A 13,730-nucleotide genomic window follows, 5' to 3' on the forward strand; every position below is an offset into this window, starting at 1 on the left:
ATCCCTGATGAAGATGGGAGAGTTTGTCATTGAAACGGTTAAAATTGACACCTGGACCCAGCTGAAAGCCCAAGAAAAGTTTTTGCTTATTTCTTGTCAAGTATCAGTGCCAAATATCACTACTTTTTGAACACAAATACACGCAACTGATGCTATTTAAAAACTGTTTGCTCCAAGCAAGGTACAGTACCTAACAGCCACACGTGCAGGTGTGACTGACACTGGTTAGAAACTGTTCGGCAATGATCTCCTGCCCCAATTAAGCGGCATAGTGACCCAAATAAATGAAGAGAATCAATGTTATTTTCGATGTTTTTGTTCTTTAAGAGTTGTCCCAAATACATGGCTGCCCCGAGTAACTGATGGACAAACTAACCAGAATCTAACATATCCATGAAACTTTGGCTAATTGGGCCAAAATGTACTGGTCCCAATGTGTCTCAATTAACTGGAATCCACTGTATATTATTACGAACGTGCCACAACTCTGAGGGGCCGAAGGGTATAAAGTAGCCCCCTTCTTTTTGAGAATCGCAAGATCGCTATTAATTCAGGTCTGGGGACCCAGGAAATGAGAGAGAATCATTGGGTTTGGAATGTGTGTCCTGCCCTCAGCGAGACGGATAACGGCCATTGTCTCTTGGAGACGGAATTGTGTATTGAGTACCGTACTATTCATTGAAGCCCTCAGGGAATGACCAAAGGGGGCTGGGTGAGGGATTGCATCATCCCAACCTGATTGACATCTGAGACCCTGTGAGTAAGGATAAAAGAGGGTCTGGGGAACAACCCCTTCAGATGCACCAGGAGAAATGCTAGAAATCCCATGACAGCGTTTAATAGCGACAGCCGGTGGGGCCCGTGTGCGTCCTTTCCCGTTGCCTGGGATTGGCGGGACTGACCACGGAAGAATGGCTTAGCTAAAAGGAAAAGGACACCAACGACATTTCGAAGGATCGACATCAAAAAAAAGGAAAATCTGGCAAGTTCCAAAATCTCTCTCTCTTGACTCCAACCAAAGGCTGCAGCCTGAATGAACTAAAGTGACTTTTATATTTCCATCGGACAATACATTATCCCCTAGACAACAATAGAGCTATTTCATATTATTATTATACCCGCGCTTTTAGATTTAGTATTGACAACGTATATTATCTGTATGTTTGCATTGATATTATTTTTGTGTATTTTTATCAATAAATACTGTTAAAAATAGTACCATCAGACTTCAACGGACCTCTCTATCTTTGCTGGTAAGTGACCCAGTTACGGGGTACGTAACAATATAGTTAGTGGCAGGATGGGGTGGGAGGGTGGGGAAGATAGGCATCAATCTGCAATTCAGGTTTTGAATCTTCCCCTCAGAATGAGAGCTATTGCTAATTATGTGTAAAATATTTAATGCATTTGAAGTACATGATCCAATATGCAGATAAACATAACTAATACAGATAAATACAGTAGCTGGCATGTACGTAGTGGACTGAAGGGTCCATTTTTGACTATGACTCCATGCAACATTTCATCCATTATAATACAGGTAATTTGACTATTACCTGTACTTCAGCAATAATGGACCCATTATTTAAATGGAACTGTATAAACTTAAAACCATTATTGAAATTGAAACATTCACACAACGATTGGAGTTTTGTTTAAAGAAACTTATTTATCTCTCACTACAAATGGCCATGATGACATATGTTGGCTCTGACCTGAGGAAATTGTAACCTTAAATACAATTCACACTATCAAAAATCACACTTGTTCCTCTTTAGACTATATTATGACAAAGGGAAGAGGACATCAATTTCATCCATAACTTCAAACAAGTGTGTTTGTCTCTATCTCTCTCTCAGTGGGGGCAGGAGTAGGTGAGGAAAGAAAAATCAGTTTCAATACTGCATGGACAACATTTAGGTCTGTATTTTCTGGTAGCATACGATACTTACTAAGCCTCTAGAACAGGGTTTCTCAATGGGATTCTGTGAGAGGTCACTAGGGGCTCCGCGAAAGATTGTGATTAAAAAAAATAAACTTTGTTCTTCAAACTTCAAGCAACACTCGTGCAGGCACTCACAGTGATGGGCAGTGACTGAGCAGCTCTGTTAACAATCTTCCGTTAGAGGTCTCTCAACCCAGTATGGCAGTGCACAGTAGGACTGTATTTATTTGGTTGAGTTCATTCTCAGTTTTTGACGTGAGAGGAGGCCAATCTCCCGCTATGTACAGAAATCCGATGGAAGAGTTTTCAACAAGGTATTTGAACTGAAAGGTGAATTGCAGGAGCACTTTTAAAAAAAATAGTATGCCAGATTTTGCTGAGTGCTTTGAAGATGAAGAATGGCTGCAGAAATTAGCCTACTTAACAGCCATTTTTCATCACATGAACCAGTTCAACAGGTCTCTGCAAGGCCCTGGAGAAAATGTTTTGACTTCAATGTCAAGATTCTTGGATTTAAAAGGAAACTGAATCTTTGGCAAAATCATATTGGAAAAGGAAATCTTGACATGTTTCCACTGCCGCCTGGGCTTGGGAGTGAGGAACGATATCGGAAAGTCTCGAGTCTTTATGAAGACCTCCTGGAAGAACTGCAGAAAAAAACTGAACAATATTTTTCCTCTCTTTCAACACAAGCGTATGACTGGGTAAGGGACCCTTTCTCAGAATCTTCTGCTCAGACTGATATCCTGACTTTGAAAGAAGAGGAAGAACTTTGTGTACTGCAGTCTGATTGTACAGCCAAGATGAGATTTACTGAACTGCCCCTAGACAAGTTCTGGATTTCTGTGAAGGAAGAGTATCCTACCAGTCATAGGAAAGCAATGAACATTTTGCTTCAGTTTTCAACTTCTTACATATGTGAGCAAGCTTTTTCTTGTTTAACAATCATCAAGAGCAAGGATAGAAATAGTCTCATTTCAGTTGAAGGTGAAATCCCTGTGTGCATATCTCAGTTCGAACCAGGACTGAGAAATTTATTATGTTTGCCTTATGAGTTTTTAAAATGTATGAACAAGAAATAAAGAGCAATTTCACGAAAGGTAAGCTAAGCTTAACTATCTGATTTTCCCCCCAAGAAAGGTTGGCTAAAAATTCATTCTTTATTCAAAAGAGCATTGACAATATTTTTGGATTATTATATCTACAACTTACTGATCAGTCTAACATACCGTGAGCTTTAGATATATTAATTTTTATGCAGGGGTTCTCTGAGGCCTGAAAATTATTTCAAGGGTTCCTCCAGGGCAAAAAGGTTGAGAAAGGCTGCTGTAGAATAATGACTAAGTGGCATACTGCATTGATTATTCCGTCACTGTTGGGCTTTATCAAGTGTATTTTAAAATCCAAACAACATTACACCTCTGGCCATGACAAACACCACCTTTGATTAGTGTTGATGATAATATTCACTTACACCAGAGGCAGCTTTTGAACTGGGCATTTACAATCGACTTCTTGAACCAAAACAATCGATCAGAATACTCCTTAACTGGATATGTGACCAAATTGAACAATAAATAAAGGTTGCAACAGAAACTCAAGAGATTCTGCAGATACTAGAAATCTGGAGCAACACACACATACAGTTGATGCACCATCAATAACTCACGCTGAGACTTAGGAAGTGAGATATCGGCTTTTATTGACTGGAAGAATAAACAGCACTACATCCTGGGGAAAATGAGGGAGAGCAGCAGCCCACAGTCGCCTTTATACAGGGGTCTGTGGGAGGAGCCACAGGAGCAGTCAGCAGGGTCTGTGGGAGGAGCCACAGGAGCAGTCAGCAGGGTCTGTGGGAGGAGCCACAGGAGCAGTCAGACAGGTATATCTAGTTCACCACAACAGTGCTGGAGAAAATCAAGAGTTCAGGCATCTATGGGTGAAGATGAAGGGTCTCAGCTTAAAATATCAACAGTTCACTTTCCTCCACAGGTGTTGCCTGACCTGCTGAGTTCCTCCAGAATTTTCCGTCTGTTGCAATACATGTTCTAAACTTTCCAGCATGCTCAATTTAATTATTTCATCATACTTGTGTTTCACCACTGAATATTTCATGTACAACAAGTCTTGAATATGCAATGCCATCCAAATTATTCACATGTTTTGTGGAGCATTTGAGTTAGGAGCATCTTGTTACATGACAGATTCAACCTTCTGGAGAAGCTTTACAAGAAATTCAAGGCTAACTGAAATGACTAGACTGACAAAACGTGGACTAAAAGGAACATTAAAAAATGTGATCTGCTAGGTATTTCCAGTATTTCAGGTTTCTAGAAATGTTAGATTTTTAAAAACTCTTTGCAGTTGTTACCTGGAACGTTGTAAACATTGACAGCAGAAGTTCTAATTGGAAGGTGGCAAAGGGACAACTAATCCTTACACAGTATCAATACACGTATTTATAAGCTGCTGTCATATTTTTCCTCATATGAACAGCAAGGGAACCTTGATGAAGGAAGTAGAGAAAAATTGTTTGCAACAGGAGCATGGTTAATAACTGGAGGCCAAGATGGCAAAAGAACCACAGAAAATAGGGAGAAAAGATTTGCTCTTTTCAAAGCAAAGGTGACATATTATGATGCTACTATGGCCAGAGTAGAGAAATGGAAATCATTTTATCAATCAACCTGTTTCTTGTGAACAAAATCAATTTTAAGCACATATATCTGTATTTCTTTCATACTTTGGAAAAATAACTGTTTTTATCAATTATAAACCAATTGTTTATTCTGACTTGACTGTTTGTTCAGTGTCAGTGAAGAAACACATTGCCAATACTGTTAGCCAACAAAAGTAACAAAATTTCTGCAAGTTATCATTGTAATAAACTGTCTCATGTATTTAACAGGGAGGTCGATACACTTTTGAAAGACTGAAGAATTGAAGGCTATTTGAAACTGGCATAGAAAAGGAGCCAAAGCCAGAAAAGATCAGCCATGACCATATTGCATCGTGGGGGACCTTGTGTCCTTATCTTAAAGGATAGCAGACACATAGATGACGTTAGCAAAGTGTTGGGAGTGGGACTAACTGTTTAGAGTGCTCTTTCAAAATGCCAGCACAGGCACAATGGCATGAGGCAACTGAACTAAACCATTGAATTTGGATTTATTCAATGCCCCAAAGTGGGAAAAAACAATCAGAATGGCACCCTTTAAAACACAAATACCATCACCAAGATTGTGAACATTGATCTGCACTTTAGATTGCTAGCAACCTCAAAATAAAAATGTATCCCAAGTAAGCTGTTCCATAGACACATCAATATTTACAACTACAAAAATTAATTAATGCACCTGCAGTTAGAGGTACAAACCTAATTATTCAGCAATTGAAAACCAGCTAATCCTTCCCAAATCCTCAGTTGAAAAGGTACACTTCATCCCTCCCACAAGTCAATCACCAAGGTAATCTAACCGAGATAGGAATGAGCAAGTGAGGAAGCAAACATTACACAATACTAAATCTTTCAAATCTGTATTAGTACTACACCCATATTTTGCATTTCATAAAATCCTATCACCTTTGAATTAAAGTCAAATAACTCACAAGAGCAGGGTTGCAGCTATTCTGGGTCCCACCCAACAAGTCATTACTGGTATTTAGAACTCGAAACTTGGGAACCGACAATCAAACAGTTGGAATCTCAGGAACTCTTGAACCTCTCACATTGTTTTAAGAGCTGGTGTTTCTGATGATATTTTATTTTACCAACTGCAGTAATGCTGTAGCAAGGTCCTTCTTGAAGGACCATTGTTGGAAGAATTTCAGATGGTGATGAAAGGACGTACAGGAGCGAGGTATCACAGCAACAACCTTGCAATCAATGTCAATAAGATGAAAGAGCTGATTGTGGACTTCAGGAAGGGTAAGACAAGGGAACACAAACCAATCCACATTGAGGGATCAGAGTTGCAGAGAGAGAGAGCAATTTCAAATTCTTGGGTTGTCAAGATCTCTGAGGATCTAACCTAGATGCGACATATTTATGCAGCTTTAAAGAAGGCAAGACAGCGGCTACATTTCATCAGGAGTTTGAGAAGATTTGGTTTATCAATTAAAACACTTGAAAACTTATCTACAAATGTACCATGGAGAGCATTCTGACTGGCTGCATCACAGTCTGGTATGGGGGGGGGGGGGGGTACTGCACAAGATTGAAATAAGTTGCAGAAACTTGTAAAATTAGTCATCTCTATCATTGGTTCTAGCCTCCATAGTATCCAAGACATCTTCAAGGAGCAGTGCCTTAGGAAGGCGGCATTCATCATTAAAGATTCCCACCACCCAGGACATGCCCTCTTCACACTGTTACTGTCAGGAAGGAGGCACAGAAATCTGAAGGCACACACTCAGCGACTCAGGAACAGCTTCTTCCCCTCAGCCATCAGATTTCTAATGGACATTGAACCCTTGAACACTACCTGACGACTTTTTTTATTTCTGCTTTTGCACTATTTAACTAAACTATCTAATAGATATACTGTATATACTTACTGTAATTCAGTATTTTTCCTCTATATTTATATATAATGTATTTCATTGTACTGCTGTTAAACAAATTTCATGACAGATACCAGTGATATTAAATCTAATTCTGATTCTTGTGCCTCAAGAGGACTCCAGGAGCTGGCCATAATTTCAGCCCCACAACCTATAAGGTTGGCCAGCTCATTCATTTTTGTAAAAGGCAGCAAAATACACAGCTCCCATCAAAGAAGTGGAAAAAAAGTGACAATTAAAAAAAACACAAAGTTATATCTTGGTTTTTCTTAAGTTTGATTCGCACTCAGGTACTTTCCAAATACAGCCAACTACAGCCTGAAGTTGGGACAAGCACTGAGGCACGCAAGAATAATATGTAGTTTCACACTGGGCAGTCTCTCAATATAAGTCACCACTAGGTGAGACAGAGGATGATGAGTACTAAATGCTCCAGATGAGGAACTCCAAAACATCACACTTTTTAAAGTCTGAGCAGGAGGGAGGGTCAAGGCATGAAGGGATATGGGGAGAAGGCAGGAAATTGGGACTGAGAGGAAAATTGGATCAGCCGTGATGAAAAGACAGAGAAAACTCAATGGGCCAAATGGCCTTATTGTGGTCCTATTTCTTATGGTCTTATGGAAATGTCCTTAAGCCAAGTAAGCTTGCATAATTCAAAAGATTAATGAAAGTAGCAGAGGTAGTGGGTGGGTAGAGGAAAACTGTAGGTGCATGTGTCATGAACTCAAGAAATTCTGCACATGCTGGAAATCCAGAGCAACACAACATAAAATGTTGGAGGAACTCAGCAGGTCAGGCATCTATAGAAAAGAATAAACAGATGATGTTTCAGGCTGAGACCCTTCAAAGAAAATTTATTATCAAAGTATATATATGTCACCATATACAACCCTGAGGTTCGTTTTCTTGCAGGCATACTCACAAATCCAATAACCATAATAGAATCAATGAAAGACCACACCAACGGGGTGGACAACCTGTGTGCAAAATACAACAAACTGTGCAAATTCAAAAGAAAAAATAAATTATAATAGACAATAGACAGTAGGTGCAGGAGTAGGCCATTTGGCCCTTCTAGCCAGCACCGCCATTCACTGTGATCATGGCTGATCATACACAATCAGTACCCCGTTCCTGCCCTCTCCCCATATCCCTTGACCCCACTATCTATAACTCTCTCTTGAATGCATCCAGAGACTTGGCCTCCACTGCCTTCTGGGGCAGAGCATTCCACATATCCACCACTCTCTGGGTGAAAAGTTTTTCCGCATCTCTGTTCTAAATGGCCTATCCCTTATTCTTAAACTGTGGCCTCTAGTTCTGGACTCACCCATCAGTGGGAACATGCTTCCTGCCTCCAGTGTGTCCAATCCCTTAATAATCTTATATGTTTCAATCAGATCCCCTCTCACCCTTCTAAATTCCAGTGTATACAAGCCCAGTCGCTCCAATCTTTCAACGTATGATAGTCCCACCATTCCGGGAATTAACCTTGTGAACCTACGCTGCACTCCCTCAATAGCAAGAATGTCCTTCCTCAAATTTGGAGACCAAAACTGCACACAATACTCCAGGTGGGGTCTCACCAGGGCCCTGTACAGCTGCAGAAGGACCTCTTTACTCCTATACTCAATTCCTCTTGTTAATAACAAATAAGCAATAAATATTGAGAACATGAGATAAAGAGTCCTTGAAAGTGAGTCTATAGGTTGTGAGAACAGTGATGGAGTGAGTGAAGTTATCCCTTTTGATTTAAGAGCCTGATGGTTGAGGGGTATAGGAATGAAAAGGAAGGGAGAAGAAGCCAGAATAAGAAGGTGGGGGGGGGGGGGAGGAGTACAAGCTGGCAGGTGATAGGTGAAACTGGGTGGGGGGAGGGGGTCAAGAGATGGGTGGGTGGGTGAGGAGGGATGAAGTTAGAAGTTGGCATTATTCTGCTGGATATATGGAGTTATGAACACCTGGCACTTGGCATTTATCCCAATCCCCTCAGAAAAACTATATTGACAAAATTATGTAGCACCTTGCACACTTTCAGGATGTTCTGAAGTACTCCACAATCACTCTGCAAGTCTTCACAGCAAGATTTTTTTTTAAAAAGCCAGTGTTTATCACAACAGGTTACCAAATGTCCAGGACACTGACAGAAGAACAGCTCTGCAATTCTTCCATTAGTGCAATGAGATCTTGACCAAGTTGGCAGTTACAGGGGCCTTAAGTTTAAATGTTTTATTAAAAAAAAACTTTTGTAGCAATACAACAGGCCCTTGGTGGTGAAATGAAAAATCACCAGTCTGGTTAATGCGAAGGGGCAGTGCTCCATTGAAGATTGTAATATTGAGCTGGAATAATTTCAAAGGAACTGAAATTAAATAAGGGAGATAATTGTAGGTGAGTTAATGCAATGAAACATTCTGGGAATACAAGGTGGTGAGAACCCAGTGATTTTATTTCTGTGGTTTCCACCCATCCTAATCTGGTTTCTAAATTACATCTCATTACGGTCTCTGTGCCAGGAAACACACATGTTTCACTGTCTATCATGGACAATCAAAGAAACTTGTTCCTCTCACTTTCCAAATAATTGCCAAGTCAGAGAGGAAAAGTGGAGAAATGCACAGTTGCATGACAGGTTGAGGGTGACAGTCACTTGGATTAATTTTTTTCAATTAAAAAAAGGCAAGCCTATTTTTACAGCTTTGTTGCACAACTGGAAAATGAGAACAGCAGCTGTTGAATAACAAAGAAAAGCAACTTTTCAATACTATGAAACAATCTCTGGCAGATCAACAAATCAAACCTTAAATGTGGAGTAATTTTGGAGCACAACTTACTGCGCTGTCACACTAACCACTACGTAGACCATTATGTTCTTTTACATGTAATCATAAATACCATCCTCTTCTCCCAATAGATGGTGATTCATACTGCAGTTTCTCATCACATTGTCTAGACAATGAAGTGTCTGCTGGCTCTTTGATGAGGAGAGACAGAAAAATCGTAGTGAAATCCAATTCTCCTCTCAACTGACAACTTCACAGTGGATGAAACACTGCCTGATGCCTGGCACAGTATTCATTCTCTTGTCTAATCCAAAGGAGTAACCAACTTTCATTTAAATTGCTAACATCCAGGATGCTTTTAGTGCAAATCATTGTTGAGTAAGCCAAAGTGGTTGTACGCTTGCACCACCACAAAAGCAAGTCAGACTAATCTATGTAGAAGTACTGGAAGAGGGGGAAATATTCTGCCAGGGCTGCGTTGGTAATTAACCAGAGATTGGGGACATTTCCTTACACTCCCCCACCCAATCATAATAGATAGGTGCCTGTGTTTAAAGGTGAAACAAATGGAAATTCCTATCTATACAACACCCCACAGTCAAGCACTTAAGAACCAACAGGAGCAAGGCTTGAATCTTTGCTGAGGTCATTTAAATAGAAACCAATGGATTAGCCTACACTTTAAAAAAATAATCACAACTTGGCGTTGCACTCAAACATCTGGTACAATACATCCTTAAGTACACAATTCATAAGACTGACTCACCAGGAAATGGTGGAAGAGATTTCCAGCCAAAAGTAAATATTTTAATCCAGGTCTATCAGATTTTCCCTTCATCAGTGTTAAATCAAAAGGACAATGCATTATTTTTAAACAAAATGCCAATGGGAAATACCAGTTTGGAGTTAGAGCTTGTAAAGATGTTTTTATACCCAATTTAGAGCAACTAACCTGCTGTCTGTCCATTACACCATATGACTCAAATGACTTTCAAACCATTTCCTCAGAGGGGAATACTAACTTGCTCTTCTTTTTAAATCATTATTAATCAGCATTCTTTTTACCTCTTTCATCCACTGACCAATCAAAAGAAATATCAATAAAGAAAACTATTTCCTCAATATTATATGGCATTTTTTCTAAAAAAAAAGCTCTTAAAATTAATTGATTCAAATTACTTAGCAAATACCTCAACTCTTTTCTACTGGTTCTTCCAGAATCATTCATTGTAGCAAAAATTTCATTCCAAAATGTTCTCACTGAACAGTCCCACAGAAAGACGCACTAAATATAAACTCAATTACATGTACAAAAGTTCTTGATCATTATCAAGAGATCAGATGAACAGTGGCGCTATGCTCAGCTAAATACCCTTCCAGTTACCAAGTAGAGACAGTACATATATACTGCAAGTCTTCCATGGAGGAAAACTATTAAATTTTAAAAGACACATTTGAAGTTCTTATTTAACTCACTGTACACAATGTCAATACAAGCATAGAGGCAAAAGCCAGCAACTTCCTAATTAAGGACATTAGATTTTAGCTGGATGCTTTACATTCAAATAATTTCTTCAAACACATTTCAACCGACGTCCACAATTCAGTACTACATGTAGACTACTTCTCTCAATAGTCATTACCAGCTCTGCATCATCAAGAAAAAAATTATATAGAAATAAGAACGTATACATTACAAGTAATCAACGATTAGATGGAGCCACAGAACAGCAGTTTTAAAGTATAATTGTCGCACAAAATACAGTATATCAAGAAAATGAACATCAGTAAACTCTTAAGCAAACTTTCATTTTAATTTCGAAATTACCCATTGAGTCCTTCGAATTACTAAGGTAGAACTCCGAGAGAAACACAGACTCTAGAAGTAATCATTGAGATTAAAAGGACTGAATAACCTAATGTGGTGGTACAGAAGAACTCACTTCAACAAGTGGATAAGTGTGCAAATACAGCACTGAGAAAAAAGTGAGATAACTTCAGTTAATTAAATATAGAAAAACCAAAACGCGATTTCAGATTTTTAAAAAGTCATTCATCAGTAAAGATCCCGAGAAACACACAGTAAGTATAATTTTAACCGCAAGCCCAGAGAACGCCTTGACCTTCTTTACTGTCTCGGTCCGGCCAAGTTTTGACACCTATATTTTCCCAACATCACACACTTTTTGGTCATATTTATTTTCTCTTCACCTGTTCGGATATTCTTCCTCTGATTATTTTCCAAAAGTCAAGCGAAAACGAATTATTCCGACAAACGATCTCTCTCTCTCACGCACAGCTCGACGAACGCACCTGCCGCCTCTGCCCTGTTCTAATTTCCCAGACTGACGGCGCTGCCTCGAGTTCTGAAGCCACGCACCAGCAAATGACCTCAGCGCGCCTCAGTCAAGGCTCCGTCATCCTTGCAAGTCCTCCGGTCAGCAGAGGGCGCTTGAGTTTAAACGACGTTGATCAATCGGGATAAGGTTGAAGCCCGTTTTAATAAGTACTCCCACTGGTCCTCCGAGTTTGAAAAGAGCGTTGGAGTCGCAGTTGGCTTGCGATCGTTCGGTCCCTGTAGTCAAACAGTACCCCCTAGAGGATTGGGATAGTTTAGTGTTTAGTGGATATATGCCGTCCACTGGGTGTAGTCGCATTACCATGCTTTCTTGTAAAATTATGGAATGGTCGAGATTGAGGGTCACAGAGGGAGAACATTCGACCCTTGATATCAACGCCGGCCGCTTCATCCCATTACCCAGATCTCATTCTAAGTTACAGCACAGTAAGTGTTCAAGTTTATCATTGTCATGGGCATGCATACCCTGGGTATAAATGCCATGAAAATTATCTTTTTGCAGCAACAGTACAGTACATTAGCAAGTGTTTATCCAGGTGCATTATAAATATGATGAGAGGGTTCTATCGCACTTTCAAACAGTGAGTTCCAGAATCTCAGCAGTATCTTGGTGAAAATATTTTTCCTCTAAATACTTTAAATATTTCTGGTCAACACTAGTATCATATTGAATGGCAGAGACCCCTAACCAAGGAAACACTTCATTGGTAACATTCAGTAAAGATTCATATGGAAAAAAAGTCTTAAAGTGAAAAAAAAACTTTCAGAGTAACTGAAAGATACTCAATTGACAACTAAATAAGACTAACAGCAACTCCAGGCTCAAAATCATTACCATGATTTTTGGCCTCTGTTAATGTTAACTGCAACCATGATAAATACACCAAATCGTTAAGTGGCCATATTGTTCCAGAGTTAAGTTACTTTGTAGAATCAAAATTTGATCCTACAAAATAATTCCGGTAAAATGGCGGTGCACTTGGACGCAGCGGCCACTGGGTCCAGTCAAAGGTGTAGTTGTTCATCTTGTTTGTCTTTTTTACAATCGCAAGACACTGCTGGATACTAAGAACATCAAGTACTGCAGAACTATCCCATCAGTGAGTTGCTCGGCAGCGATGGGGCTGAACTTAATATGTACCACTGTTGTGTTGTCACCTGGACTTGTTGTCCAACAGTACGTTGGATGGTGTACAGTCAGAAAAAAAGTGCGAGTGATTGTCTTGGATGTTTTTATTGTGGTCACAAGATCCTGTTGGACATTAGTAACTGCAAGTCCAGTTTATGGATTCATTGGTAAGACCAATGGCAGAGGAGTTGCGTTGCTTCAGTTATGGCGAGGACTAGGCCTAGGCCTCGGGGTAGTGACTTGCAGTCACCCAGGGGAGGAGACACTGAGGCAGTGTAGGAGAGGCCTTTGTGGCATGTTGGAATCCATTATAGCTTGGGGGCTGGCCCTCCTGTTGGTGCTGCCCTCTGGTGCTTGCGCAGTGGTAGAACAGACTGGACACTCAGGGACTTAGGCTATACTTTTTTTTCTTTGTAACTGTATGCTTTTCTGAAATTGTACCCATATGTGTTAGTTGTGCTATGTGCTGTTGATAATGCGTTTTGGCCCTGGAGGAACGCTGTTTTGTTTGGCTATATTCAAATATGGTTGAATGATAACTAAACTTGAATTTCAACTTAAACTTGAAATAAAATGGGAATAGTGTATGGTTAAAGAAAATGGGTTTTTGATGGTTGGCAGATTCAGTGGGTTGAAGGGCTTGTTTCCATGTGGTATGACTCTATGAAACAATATCGACTGATTAAAATCCCAAAATTCTGATCAGTCATTGTCTCCAAGTTCCAAACTATATTAATAAAAATCTTCACACTTAATACTCTCACGCCAAAGTGGCAATTGTGTACTCAGAAGCAAATTACAAAAAGATCAGATCCCAGAGTTATCTCTGCAGTATTTTGCTCGATAGTTGTAGAGCTGAAATGATTTGACTCCTTGCACACTGGGGATCAAATATGAGAGCTTCGTCCTAAGGAAAGCAGATATTATTAGACATCACTGATGGCTGCA

At 39.8% G+C, this 13,730-nt stretch overlaps 2 protein-coding genes across 4 annotated transcripts in view; one reads left to right on the top strand and one right to left on the bottom strand.

The window, feature by feature from the left end:
• Positions 1-11,658, bottom strand: part of lima1a (LIM domain and actin binding 1a) — a 129,203-nt gene extending 117,545 nt beyond the window's left edge. For 2 of the 3 annotated variants that reach the window (XM_073070852.1, XM_073070846.1), the window contains exon 1: positions 11,506-11,658. The gene's annotated coding sequence lies outside the window, so the exon portion shown is untranslated. The remainder of the gene's footprint in view (positions 1-11,505) is intronic. The other variant, XM_073070849.1, reaches the window with a different exon arrangement.
• Positions 11,659-11,844: 186 nt separating this feature from the next.
• Positions 11,845-13,730, top strand: part of LOC140741104 (cysteine/serine-rich nuclear protein 2-like) — a 95,203-nt gene continuing 93,317 nt past the window's right edge. Inside the window, exon 1 of the mRNA XM_073070859.1 lies at positions 11,845-12,079. The gene's annotated coding sequence lies outside the window, so the exon portion shown is untranslated. The remainder of the gene's footprint in view (positions 12,080-13,730) is intronic.

Source organism: Hemitrygon akajei, chromosome 18 (genome assembly GCF_048418815.1).
Source record: "Hemitrygon akajei chromosome 18, sHemAka1.3, whole genome shotgun sequence".
Taxonomy (NCBI): domain Eukaryota; kingdom Metazoa; phylum Chordata; class Chondrichthyes; order Myliobatiformes; family Dasyatidae; genus Hemitrygon; species Hemitrygon akajei.